Below are 13,994 nucleotides of genomic sequence, written 5' to 3'. Positions count from 1 at the left end.
GATTGAAATAAAGTTCCAGGAAGACCGCAAAGGCAGCTGCTGTCTTCTTTTAATGATGTTCTTCTTTCACCCTCTGACCCCCTTCAGAGAAGAAAAAAAATAAAATAAAAGCTCATACCGGGGGCGTGAGAGAGGAAAAAGAAAAACATGTTTGTGAATCGCAGCTGCCAGTCCTTGGACCTTTTTTCTCCTCTCATCCTTTTTTAAAAAATAAAATTTCCTTCGTAGACCAGGCTGGCCCTGAACTCACAGAGATCCTCCTGGCTCTGCCTAACCCAGTGCTGGGATTAAAGGTGAGTGCCACCAATCCCCAGCTCTGAGGAGGCAAAGGCAAGGGGATCTCTGTGAGTTCTGGGGCAGCCTGGTCTACAGAGTTAGTTCCAGGGTGGTCAAGGCTACACAGAGAAACCCAGTCTTGGAGAGAAAAAAAAAAATACATTAAAATTTTGTTTGATTTTGATGGGCTATTGCCCATCATCATAAATACTTCTTAACAAAACTAAAACTCAGGGAAGAAACTGCCCAGACATACTTGAAAAGGAGGTACATATATTTAGTCAATGATAGTATACTGCGTCCAGGGCTCACTTTCCAAATGAGAAGCATGAATGAAAAGTTAGAATCAGAGAGTTGACCCTGAGGGTAGAGATGATTAGAACAGGTAGGTTCAGGAGGAATTTTCAGACTTGGCTTTGAAAACTACAACTGCAAGAAGAGGAAAAGATGATCAAGGCAGACAGATGTCTGGAGAGAAGGCTGTCAGGGTTCTTCCAGGAGTAATGAATTTACTTGTTACTTTTGTCATTTTTTTTCTGACTGAAAAAAAAAATACACCTCTTTAAAACATTAGGATGTTCACATCAACCTTTCATACCTTCCTTCAAGCCTCTCCTGCAGGCTTGTCTTCCTGGCCCCTAATTGATGTCTCCATTCTTCATCACCGAGATACTTAAAAATTCATTTGAAGAAGCCACCTGATATCTAAAACAAAGAGAATATTAAATAAGTGTCTTATGCAGCCATGCATCTGGGAGGCCTTTCATTAACATTAATTGGTGATGTCAGAATCACAGCCGTGTGAATTCAGAATGGCACAAGCAAGACACAGTGGAACCTGAAACAAAACTCCCCTGCAGGAAGCCAGCCCAGACCTTACAAGGTAAAGAAGACCCAACTCTGATTATACACAAGGCTTTGTCACCACACAATGCAAAGGGGAAGCAACGGTGAAGAACAAAGCCTGTCTGCTTAAACAAGGACAATGATGACTGTGACAGCACTCTGCTGGGCAGGGAATAAATGACAGGAAAACCAAATGGCAGGTGGCAAAAAATGATGACCTCCCAGGTTTGCTAGAGATGGGTTACATGGACTCAAAGAAGAAAATTGTATTTTGGCACTGTTAAGCAAAACTCAACCCCCAGGAAATGAATCAAAGAGGTGGAAAAAAAAAAAAAAAGGTAAGAACCCTGTGAATGAATTGGGTACTCTCTGGGTTACCAATTCTTGCCTTCTCTGCTACTACAAACAAACAAACACACCACACACACACACACACACACACACACACACACACACACACACACACATACACACAAGGATGGAGTGACTTCTAAAAATTCCACACGTTTTTCAAGGCTTGATTGGAACTGCCCTGCAGGTACTTACAGCTGTGCATGGTACAACCAGCCACACTGCCTCTGTCTCTAATAGCCACACTCCCACAGATGTACAGTTACTGCTGGCTACAACCACAATAGCTGCTACTAAGTCTCCACTAGTCAGAGCTACTCCTTAGACCGTCCATCCTGCTATGTTACAGATGACCTCTCTTCTCTTTCTCTCTAAGGAGTGAGGGATGAAGCATCTCAGAGAGCTGTTTTGTTTGGGCCTCTCTTGGCTCCAAAGGTCTCAGGACAAAGTCCACGGAAAAACAATCCAGAAAGCAATTTCTCTTAAGACAGATTTCATGTTGTGCTTCTCTCTTCCTCAGTAACCTCTCACGATCGAACGAGGATATGATGCCTGCTTCCTGCCTCCCTCTGTAAGATTCTCTGTTTCTCCTACAAGCAGAATTCCTATAATCCCAAACAAGTACAGTTTGACAATCTTTTTGATACATTAATTCCTCTTCTACAAATTTATCTTATAGAAAGACTCATCCATCTGTGGGTGTAAACACAACTTTTATTTACTTGTTTCAATTGTTGTCTCCGAGGCTTACTGCCTCCTTCTAGGCCTAGTCCTGGAAACGTCTAGCCTCCATACAATCCAACATAGGCCTATGTTTTCAGTTTTCAGCCTCAGACTTACTGCTTAATAAGCTCACCCTTTCTTGTTCTTTCTGAGCTCATAGCTGGCTGGTTCAACTCAGCTGTTCTGGCTCAAACTCCTCTCCCAGCTAAATAATTCAACCTGGCTTTTCTCTCAGCCTCTGAATTGCTCGGCTTGGCCTCCAACTAACTCCAGCAATCTGCTCTAATCTCCTGACTCCTTCTCATTCTCTGGTTCATTCGGTCTTCACCTGAGTTCTCTTTTTGCAATCTGTCTATTACTGTTCTGGTAAAATCTACCTCCTCTCTTTTCTTGACATTGACCCTTAAGTAGCTTCCCATTCCTCTCTCTTCTCCAGAGAGTTGGGTGTATCTTATTCTATCAACTCTTTCTCTGATTTGTCACTTTTTCCTGCCACTCAAGTAGACTTCACTTTCAAACACTGGTGTTTCCATCTACAAACTAATTTTATTTTCATTGTTTAGGATTAAAGGCATGTACCACCATGCTTGGACCTAAGCTTTTCTTTACCTAAAACTTGCTCTATACCAGGCTAGTCTTGGAACTCAAGATCTGCTTGCCTCTATCTCTTGGATGAAAGACGTGTTCATATTCCAGCTGAATCACACAGACCTGGAAGGTCTTTGGATGTAATCTCTTGCCAGAATAGCCATGTTCTGAATTAACATTCCTCTACATATGGGGAAAAATATTAAGTTAAGATTGTTTGATGTTGGCCCTGACCCTCACCTGGGCAGTGCAGGAGAGCTAGCCTTGGTGGCACGGGCATGGGAGAACTGGTAGGTTGACCAACTCAGTTACATCCCAGTCAAGATCCAGGGCTTTGAGCTGGCTCACCCTAACATCGACCCCATCTATGAGCTTCTGGAGTGCTTGAAGGGGACAGTCCTGCAGAACCAAAGCTGCAGGATCGCCATGACTCAGTGCAACAACAGGATATCCATGAGGAGTTTCAGTGAGGGGCTAATATTAATGGTATAGCAGAAGCCAGAAGCCTTGGATTAGACCAGTGATTCATTGCAATGAACATTTGCAAGTAATGATGTGTGAACCAAAAGCGGACACGTTTTTTGACATAGTTTCCAAGGGTTTTTGTTGCTGTTTTGTTTTTTCTTTTGGGGGAGGTTACAAGGGTGGAGGGTGGAAATGGAAAGACTGGGAAATCTGTGGAATTGGGTTGCATGATGTGAAATTCACTAATAATCAATAAAAGAATTACCAAAAAAAGAGGGGGGGGATGTCCGATGTGTTGCCCATAGTGAAAGGTTGGTGTGATGGTCACACTGTCAACTCCACTGGGTTGGAAACCACCTAAAAAGAGGCACCTCTGAGTGTGTCTCTGAACTTGTTTCCAGAGAAAGGAAGAACATGGGCGGCGGGAGCCCATGGCTGGGATTTCAGGAAAACAGTGAGGAGTAGGAAACCAGCATGACATCAGCAACCACCTCCCTTTGCTTCCTGCACGTGGATACAGTGAGACCAGCTGCCTCGTGTTCGCACGACCACGTCTCCTCGCCAATAGCCGACACCCTTTATTAAATGATGCACCAGGACAAGCCCTCCCTCCTTTAACTTGCTTCCGTCAACGGCAACGAGGCTCGCACAGTGGAGCACTGTCTGCTCATAGCAACTCATAGACGAGACCGTCTAACTGCCCATCAAAGAGGACAAGCTAAATCCATGACGGTTCATCTGAGGCACGGAGGAAGCACAGGCTTTCCCAGTGGGGAAATGACGCTGAAGGTCTCTGCCACAGCATCGCTGTGCGTGTTGGAGCTCCGTTTTCCACCCGTCCTGGTGAGGACACGGCTGGTGGATCCCCATGGCCTGACGGGAGAAAAGCTGGAGACCGGAACTTCCGGGGGTGAGAAGATCCCAGGCATCGGTGAGCATGGCGAGCGTTCAAGAAGCAGGCTTCGGTGAGGCGGCTGGCTTAACTAGAACAAAGGCTGTTTAAACCTTTGCGGTGTGGGTAGAGGCTTTTTGGGCTGAGCGTGCTGGGAATGCCTTATTTGCGGGAAGAGGAACTCCAGGTGCTTGCTGGACTTGACCGTATGAGGAGAGAGGAAAGCTTAACCTGTAACCTGGCGGCCACGGTGTGTGACCACCTCAAGGGTGGCAGAGGTCAGGGGTCGTGAGGCTAACTAAGTGCACTAGGACATACAGGGAGGAAATGGTCCTATTCCTGTCGGTCCCAAGAGAAGATTTTCAGGGTTTGGACACACCTTGCCCTCACTCTTGCTCTAGGCTGGCTCCCCCTGGTCACGTGGCTTCCCAGCCCCAGGGAACACTGTATCTGCTAGAGTCCAGCAAGGAAAACAGAAACTGTCTAGGCATTCTGCAAAGAGAAATTCCTGGGCTTTAGTTTCTCCGTTACTGGAGAGCTTTTAATGCAAAAGCTTTTAGCGTTTAAAAAAAAAAAAAAAGTTAGAAAAAAAACTGAACTTTTACCACAGAGGGACTAGTCCCTCTAGGCAGCAGCTTCGAGCTGTGGCCTCGAGCATTAAAGGGAGAATGTCGAGATTCCAGAAGGGCAGACCTGTGGAACAGGTCTCTGAGAAAGCGTCACTGCCGAGGTGGTGCCAATGCCCCGAGGCAACAGCATGAGGCTGCCAAGGCGAGCGAATAAGGCACAAAGGAAAAGGGAAGCTGCAGTGGACTGCCGCCGCAGGGTCCATCCGGAGCATCCCAGTCTGTCTCCCGGGTTTGTTCTTAGCAAATCTAACAGGATCCTGGCCTTGTGGTTTGCAGAGTCTGAAACCAGAGGACAGAAACTGACCATTGACTTGCGCACACCTGTATGGTCCTTAAAGAGAAAGAGGCATCCAGGTGGTGATACACGCCTTTAATCCCGGCACTTGGGAGGGAGGCAGAAGCAGGCGGATCTCCGTGAAATCGAGGCCAGTCTGGTCTCCGGAGCCAGGAGAGCCAGGACTACACAGAAGAACCTTGTCTTGAAAAAACAAAAGGTGCAGGACGGGGGGAGGGAGGGTGTAGAGGGGGTGGTCTCCATGAGTTAGCATGTAAGACTCGCGGAGATAAAAGCAAGACTCAGAGTATGGGTATGATCTGCCGACAACTGAGATACAGGAAGAACACAGGAAAAAGATGTGGCATAGACTATGGTACAGCGACATTCACAGGGTGAACCTAACCCCATTAGCTGCAGCTGGAGAGACCTTTTCTTTTTTTTATTTAGCTCACTTATAAAGATATGCAAATTATTTTTACAGAGGGAGCACACATGTGCCGAGGTGTATTTGCAGAGGTCAGAGGACAGCTTTTGGAGTCAGTATTAACAGTTACCTTTAGGGCTATTTTCCTTATATAAATTAGCTCCCTCCCCTGGTCCTTCCTAGGGTCATTCTAATTTACATACACTACCACAACATTGCCAGTTTTCTTAAACACTAAAACAATAACAAGAATCCTTTCAGGCACCCTTTTATTTGCTCTTGAAAGATAGATACACTTGTGTGTCATCCAGTTAAACACGGGAGCTAATCGCCTTGCAAATGCATCCTTCATCTCTTCTCCTAGCAGCAGCACAAACATTGGCGTGCCTGTAGTTGCTTCCAAATATATTTGTTTTTATTTAAACAACACAAAATTATACAGGAGTAAAGCACCCGGAGACAAGGGGTGGGAAACGGCGTTCCAGAGATGAATAAGACACAGCCCTGCTGTCAAAGCCTCACTGGGAGAGGGATACTTACACAAAGGATGCAGGAAATCACACACAAAAGGAGAGAACACAGCAGGGGCCGCATTTGAGCACCTGGATACGCTGAGGATGCTTTTAAATCTACTGCCAAAAGTTCCATGGAGAGGAGACTAAAGAGTAGGCAGGACAAAGGAGCTGCTTTTGAATGCCATTCTCAGACACACCTGATCTAGGGCCTTCCACTTTATCTTTCTTCCGCCCTGGGTAGCGCATCGGGACCCGACCTTCCTTGGGAAGGTGTAACGAACATTCGAACATTCGCTCCCCAAAATGCAAATTGCTGTCTGTATCTCAGTGTCCCTGTGCCCCTTTCTTGCTGCTTCAGAGATCAGAGTGAAGCTGGTTTAGAAACCCAAGGTCATTGTCACAGTGATCGTCCTCTGCTTTTTGAATACACACTGCCCTCTTCTATAAAATACTTTATAAAGAGACTGAAGCTCCAGGTGGCTGGGCTCCCAGTTCGCAGCTTCCTGGGATTTCCGTCGTAACTGCTGAGCTCCATATCTTCCAAAAAGGAACAGCTCTGACTCATGCGCTCTTCAGCATCTTTCTGTAGGCACTGACTGATTTTTTTTTTTTTATTTTTTTTTTTCAGTTTCCTCACACCAGTGAATCTCTGATTGTACAGGTGGGAATGAAACTGAACAAAGAAATCAGTACTCTCTGTCTGGAGGCAAAGCTGCTGACACTTCACATTAATGTCTGTTAGAACTGATAAGCAGATCTGTGATTAAGACTTGCTAATGGGTCAAGTTTAATTTGCCCTCTAGGTTTTGAACTGTAGGACACCATTGTTGACAGGTGTGTGTGTGGCAGCCTTGGGGACCTTTGGAGAAACTCCAGGTTCTCTTGACAAGGACTTTTTCCTTTCAGTGAGGCTGAGGTACGCCTCACCATACAAGGCTGTGGCCGAGAAAAGTAATTCTTAATCAAGCAGAAATTACCATAAGCCTCCCAGACTGAAACAAAAATGTGCCTTGGCTGAACAGACACGGAAACAAAATTGGGCTGGGGGTGGGGGGGGATTCCTTTCATCTTAACACCTACACTGTCGGTGATTTTTGCTCTCTAAAAATCAGCTTCCTTTTTCTTTCCTAATTACTCATTGTCTTAAATCACCATCCCTTCACAGGAGCATTTCCTCCAAAATTGCAAACTGTAGATTTGGAAGCATTCATTCTCTGGCCACATAAAACCATATGCCACTTTATAAAATGGCATCTGGCTGAGTGTGTGTGTGTGTGTGTGTGTGTGTGTGTGTGTGTGCGCATATAATGTTTTTATTAATCATTTGAGAATTTCATACAATGCATTTTGATTATATACACCACCTGCCTCTCACTCCTCCCCACAATTCCTCCCAGATCCACTCCCACCTCCTCACCCCCTGTTTTAGTTTAATAACCCATGAATCCAGTCGTTTTCCCATATACTCTGGGTGTAGGGCCCAGATGCCATATTTCCTCATTAATTTGTTTCTAAAGATTGATTTATGTATCTCTAAGTATTTATATGTAACAAGTTTTGCTGACTTGTATGCCAGTGCAAAATGTGCATGGATCTTCTGGAGGTAAAATTACAGGTGGTCATTAGCTAGCACATAGGTGTTGGGAACCAAAATCCAGGTCCTCTGCAAGTAAGTAAACCACTGAGCCATCACTCCACCTCTAGATGCTATTCCTTAAGGCATTATCAGAGGGTCTGATCCAAAACCCCCTAAGAACCTTGAAAATTTCTGCCCTTGAGCCAACATGAACTTTGAACTGTTTCTTTGCCTCGTAGTTAATGTATGTGCACTTCATAACTGTGGGTCAGGGCCGAATTTTTCTTGCCCTTCCTGAGATCATCCCTCTTCCCGTTGGTAATGCTCCAGCGAGTGTCAATAAGTGATTGAGATTTTTTTTTTTTCAGAATATAAAAGAAGCTTCTTCTGCTTTGTTTTTTCATTGTTGATGATTCTAACAGATATTCTGAAAAACAGCTTTTATGCTCATTACTATCCGGGGAAGCAATGGCTCCTCATCCTCAGACCGTTGGTGCTGTATCAGAATTGTGGCTTCATACATAAATCCAAGCTTACACTGGTGTGTGGGGGATGTTTTAGGAGTGAAAGTCTGGAAGGTGGGACAATGGAAGACAAGAGGAAAGGCCATGGAAGACTTCTGCCTGAATCTGGACTGTGAGTGGAGAAAGCAGATCCTGGAGTCTTGGAATCCTCCCCTTAGCACTCAGTGAGTGAATAGAAAGGGCTGTGAGCTCCCAGGTCCATGGAAACCGTAGCTAATGTCAGCCTCAGCAATGGGCATCCCAAGAAGAGCAGCTGCCTTTACTTCTGTCTTCCAAGTCTTGCATGAGTCACAGACTCAATGTTTTCATCACAAACACAAACCCAGAACCAAACGTAAAGAGGATTCTGGGAACAGTAGTTCCAGCCTCAGACTGGAACTGTTCCTGAAGGCAATGAGCCAACCAGCACAGAGACCTCTCTACTATATAGAGGGTAGGCATTCACAATAACTATTTTGGGGTTTTTTGTTGTTTTTTTGTTTGGTTGGTTGGTTTTTGAAAAAGAAAAATCTCATATATTAAATAAATTGCCTAAGATTATTACAGGCTGGTGGTCGCAGAGCTAAACATCAAACCCAAACCTATCCAATGCCCAGGGTCATACTTTGGACAACTTTTCAAAATCGATATAAATACTGACTGCCTGTTGTTAATGCTGCTTTTAGCATAATGACGCTGTCTCTGTGAGCATCAGGGGCATACATTTCTACACTTATAGAACATTTCTTTTTAAAGATTTATTTTTATTTCATGTGCATTGGTGTTTTGCCTGCATGTATGTCTATGTGAGAAATACAGGCCCCTTAAAGTGTAGTTACAAACGGCCATGTCAGTGCTGGTAAATGAACTCAGGTGCTCTGGAAGAACAGCCAGTGCTCTAAACCGCTGAGCCATCTCTCCAGTCCCCCTTAGAACATATAAGAGATACAGATCTATCTGCAGACTAAAATGTGTTAGGGACACATGCCTCCCTTGACACACTCCCAACCCGGACATTTCCACTTCCCTTCATAGGAAGAGAATTATCAGACAGCTCACGGGGATCTATTATCAGAAAATTGTCCATCTTCCTCTGATTAGAGAAAAACAGTACCTTCAGTTCTCAATTCACTAGGTTTGCCAGAGGCTGTGTCCCACATGGCACTCCCTTCAACCTCCTTTGGAGAGAATAGGGGATACGCTTTCCATTACCACAAGCTGAGTGTGAAGTCTACCAAGGAAACCCTTAGGAAAGCTTGATCAGTGTCCTCCGGACTTTTGAAACGAAGTAGTCATCATGGAGTTGCTCCGCAGTACGGAAAGGCTGTGGCTGAGGTAGCGGGCTTACCCACAGAAAGTGGAGAGGCAATGTGTTAGGAATGGATACTCTTTAGCCCAAAAAACGGGGGTGGGGGGTGGGGGCCAGGATGTGTTTCTCTGTGTGCCAAAATGGACAGCAGGAGAAAGCCTGGAGTTGCATTTGAACCTGGCTAATAGTGTTGCCAGGTGGGGAACTCTGACACAGAGTGCACTGCCAGAGGTCCAGACTTGAGAGCAGGGTACAGACCTAAGGTACGGTCCCACCCACACCGAAGTCGCTGCGGTGGGGGGTGCTCACTGGGCAGACTTCCAAAGCATGCCGCCAGGGAAAAGGCCAGCAAATTGTACACCTGCCGCCTCAAAGGAAATCATCAGGTTACTAGCAGCGGGAGTCACAAAAGGCCCCTTTCTTACTAACCCCTCTGGCTCTGCAAGAAGGGGCATCAACTCAGCTCCTTAAGCTGTGTGGGAAGAGGGGCATGGAGAGCCAGCTTCCTGAACTGTGGACATCCGACTGAATGTGGAGATCAGGAAAATTTTGACAACGATAAAAGATTTGTGAACAAGCAATGATTAAAACAAGCAAGCAAGCAAACAAACAAACAAAGGTAATTCAAAATCAAAGCATGATGACCCCCAGAGTGTTCCTGACAGGGCTGGCTCAGCTGTACCCCAGGACTTCACTGAGGCCTCTGTTCTGAATACACAGAGCCTTCAGCATTCTACAAATTGTCATACTGTGTGTGTTGGTGCTCTGAGAAACCTCAGCTCAAAATCAAGGCTATTCTATGTCATGAACTGCAGGCATGCTATGTATGTTTCCCAGCTTCCAGAACCAGAGCCCCGAGTGGGCATGACTGTCAGGACTGAGTCAAGGGAAGGAAAGAAGGAACTGGATTTGAGCTTCATGTCATCTGGGAATGTTAAAGATCACTGCCTTGTCCCTAAAATGACCAGAGGACTGATATGTCTGAGATCTACATGAGAGGAGGAGGTTCTCAGCCAGGAATAGGTTTAACAGGGAGCCATGGGAAAGAAGAAAGAGGATCCTGAGTCTGTTTCACCCTACTCAGTCTAGCTTGTGAAATGAATATAGCCACGTAAGACAGATAGCAGGAAAGCACAAAAGAACTCTTAGAAACTGAACATATGTTAGTGGAATTTAAAATTAGTGGGTGAGAGTTTTCAAAATAGCCAGGGGCACTGGAATTATTGCCTCAGTCCCACCTCCTTGGGTGCCTGAGGCAGGAGGATTGTTTGAGCCCAGGAGTTTGGGGACAGCCCAGGAAAACATGGCAAGAGTTTACTTGAAAAAACAAAACAAAACAATATGAACTTACTAAAAGTCTGGACACTTGATAATGTCCAGAATCTGATATAATGATAGGAGTTTCGAAAGAAAACAGGATATGGGGGAAATGACTAAAGAAACAATACAAACAATCATCCTAGAATAAAGACACGAGTTTCCAAATTTCAAATGTCCACTGAATACATGCATTAATTCATTCCTTCAGTATTTGCAGTCACCTATCATATGCAGAGTCCTGTTCTGGAACGGTGGTAGGGACTAAAACAAACTATTATAGAGCTTGGATTGTATTGGGACTAGAGAAGTGACAGACAGAAGGAAATAAGACTTGTCAGATGGTTCTACTAGGCATTCTCAACCTTCCTAATGCTGTGACCCTTTAATACAGTTCCTCATGTTGTAGAATTTATTTTTTGTTGCTACTTCATAACTGCAACTTTGCTAGTGTTATGAATCGTAAAGTAAATATCTGTGTTTTCTGATGGTCTTGGGCGACCCCTGTGAATGGGTCGGTCAGCCCCCAGGATGAGAACCTCTGCTCTACTACATATAATGACCCAAGTGAAACAAATACAGGATGGTGAGGTGAGCGGCAAGGATCAGTGTTTTAAGTGAGGGTGTCACCATAGGTGTCTCTATAATAAAGAGAGGAGTGAGAGACGCTGATCAGATGAGATTCTAAAAACCAAAAAGCCACATAGCTCTGTCCCTTTTGTTTGCTAGCATGTAGAAACTGCCTACAGCGATCGCAGCCGCATTATAAGCACTCAGAAAATGCTTATTGGAGGAGTGAATCAAGATGAAGAAGAACAGCATCTGAGAGGGGTCTTGAGATGAGAGCAAGCTTGGCTTACTGGGGAATAAGAACACATGCTGGGGACGGAGTGCAATTGGTAGTGTGCTTGCCTAGAGTGCAGGAAGCTCTGGGTTCAGTCCTGAACACCAGCATGGCCCCCACACCGTGATGGCACAGACTGTAATCCCAGCACTTGGGAAGCTGAGGCAGGAGACAGAAGAGTTCAGTCATCCTCAATTACATTGTAAGTTCAAGTCAGGCCCATCCCTGGTGCCATGCTGGACTCAGCACTAAGCTCGGTGTTGGGAGAGATTGTGAAAGCAACCCTCATTTGGCCACCCAGTTGTTTCTTCTTGGATTTGGTGACTAAAGAGTCACTGACCCTTTCTGGCCTGGAGGAAGCTTTTCCTCCTCGGCACTGACTTCCCTCTCTATGCTTAACAAGCTGGTCAAATCAAGCTTTTGGCCTTTTACCTCCTTCAGCTTCCTGGGGCTCTGCACCATTCCCAATGTTTGACTTCTCACAGTGTCTCTCCTTTCTGTACCTTCTTCCTACAAAATGCCCCTTCATTCTAATCCCTACCATGAACCCTGCGGGCTCCAAGGTTACCTCATGTAACCTTCCATGTCACTTCTGGCCAGAGTGTGGCAAGCAAAGCCTAGGACTACCATAAGGTCTGGATTCGGGTGGCTCAAGTTTTAACCCATCTAACCGTGTGATCCTGGGGTTGTGTTGAACTTAGGTTTCGCAAAATAAGGGTAATTGTAGTACCTGTTGTCATGGGTTCCAAGAGGAAGAAATGAGCTGATGAGAACAGTGCTTGGGACACAGTAACGATGACAGTTCACTGTTGTTAGAGGAGATAGTGATAGTGTCACAAACTTCTACAAAAGCAAGGTCTCAGTCACTTCTTTGCCCCGAGTCAGTGCTCAGCCTGTTTCCCATTTTTCTCAAATTTCCAAGCCCACAGCACTGAACACTGGCAGTAATCCTTGACCTGGCTTCTACTTCAAGTCTATTATCCAATCAGTTAGCCGGTAGGCCTTGGTCTTCCTACTGTATTTTCCCCCTTTGAACTGTCACTCATTCTTCACCCTGCTGTGGTGGAGTGGGCCCACATCTCCTAGGATAGCTAGAACAATAACATGTGAGGGAGTTAGAGAGTGAGACAGACAGACAGGCAGTCTCCACAGGCTCAGAGCTCCACTCCCAACCCGGGAAATCCTTAGGTCCCGATAACTGCCCTTTCATTCCCTCAAATTCTTCAGTGTTCCTGTTTTATTGTATCAGGTAAGGAACCCCCGCCCCCAGACAAGGCCTGTATTCCCAGTTGATCCAAACAAAGGCTTCAGCAGGAGCATCTCAAGTTCTAGGCTAGCGAATTTGACGCTGTCTCAGAATAAAACGTAAAATATTTTTAAAGACTTAGAGATATATCTCAGTAGTAATGTGCTTGCTGAGCATGTGTGAAGGCCAGTGTTTAATCCCCAGTATTGAGTAATAACAACAACAACAAGAATAGGCCCCACTTTACCACCCTGTCTGCCCCCTCACCAACGTCATTCTCACTTTCTGACCTGCCTGTTTCTTATATGTTCATATCTGAATCACCCTCCTCACCATCTTCCTCCTATCTCAGTCTGCCTGGTCTTCAAGCCCACCTCAGCCCCTGTTTGCCCCTGAAGTGCAGAAACCCACTTGACCTCATTCTTTCTACTACTGTATTACCTTAAACCAGCCTCTGCCCTGCTTACATGTCACTGCTCAGAGTTTGGCTATGGAGTTGCTGTTGTGCATAGCATACGATGCTAGAAATGTCCGATGCTTCCTACCCTTCACAGCCCCTCTTCAACTTCCGCTGCACTGCACCCGCAAAAGCCGTGAATATCAGGAAAGGCGGGCTAGAGAGGTGGCACAGTGGTTAAGAGCACTGGCTTCTCTTTGAATGGACCCAGACTCAATTCCCAGTACCCACATGGTGGTTCACCATCATCTGTGAACTCCAGTTTCACGGGATCTAACATCCTCTTCTGGCTTTCTGGGGGACCAGGCACCGAACTGGTGCACAGAAAACATTGATGGTACTAATGATGATGTTACAGTATTCTACACGCTGCATTCTATTCTAACTTTTACTTCTATAACTTGCTTTGTTCTTACAATAATTCCAGGAAGTAGAAATACTACTAGCCACATTTTACAACCGAGAAAACTGAGGCCCGGTAAGGTCAAGTAAATTGCCCCGATTAACCACCAACCACAAGTGATCCTCACAGGCTGAGATATGGAAGGCAAAGCCAGATAGAAACCAGGAAGGCTTCCGCGTAACCACACCGGAAAGAAGTCCAGAGACTCACTCTCTCCCCAGCACCACAAAATGACTATGTTTCTCTGTTGTAAACTGAAGGAAATAAGGTGGGATTCTATTGTTTTACGATGCATTTTGTCCTTCCTTTGTATCTCTGATTCTAAATAAAGGGGGGACCCTCTCCCTGCTTTG

The sequence above is a fragment of the Psammomys obesus genome, unplaced genomic scaffold, assembly GCF_907164565.1.
Source record: "Psammomys obesus unplaced genomic scaffold, mPsaObe1.curated_primary_1811, whole genome shotgun sequence".
NCBI classification, from domain to species: Eukaryota; Metazoa; Chordata; class Mammalia; order Rodentia; family Muridae; genus Psammomys; species Psammomys obesus.
This window is presented reverse-complemented; position numbering follows the sequence as displayed.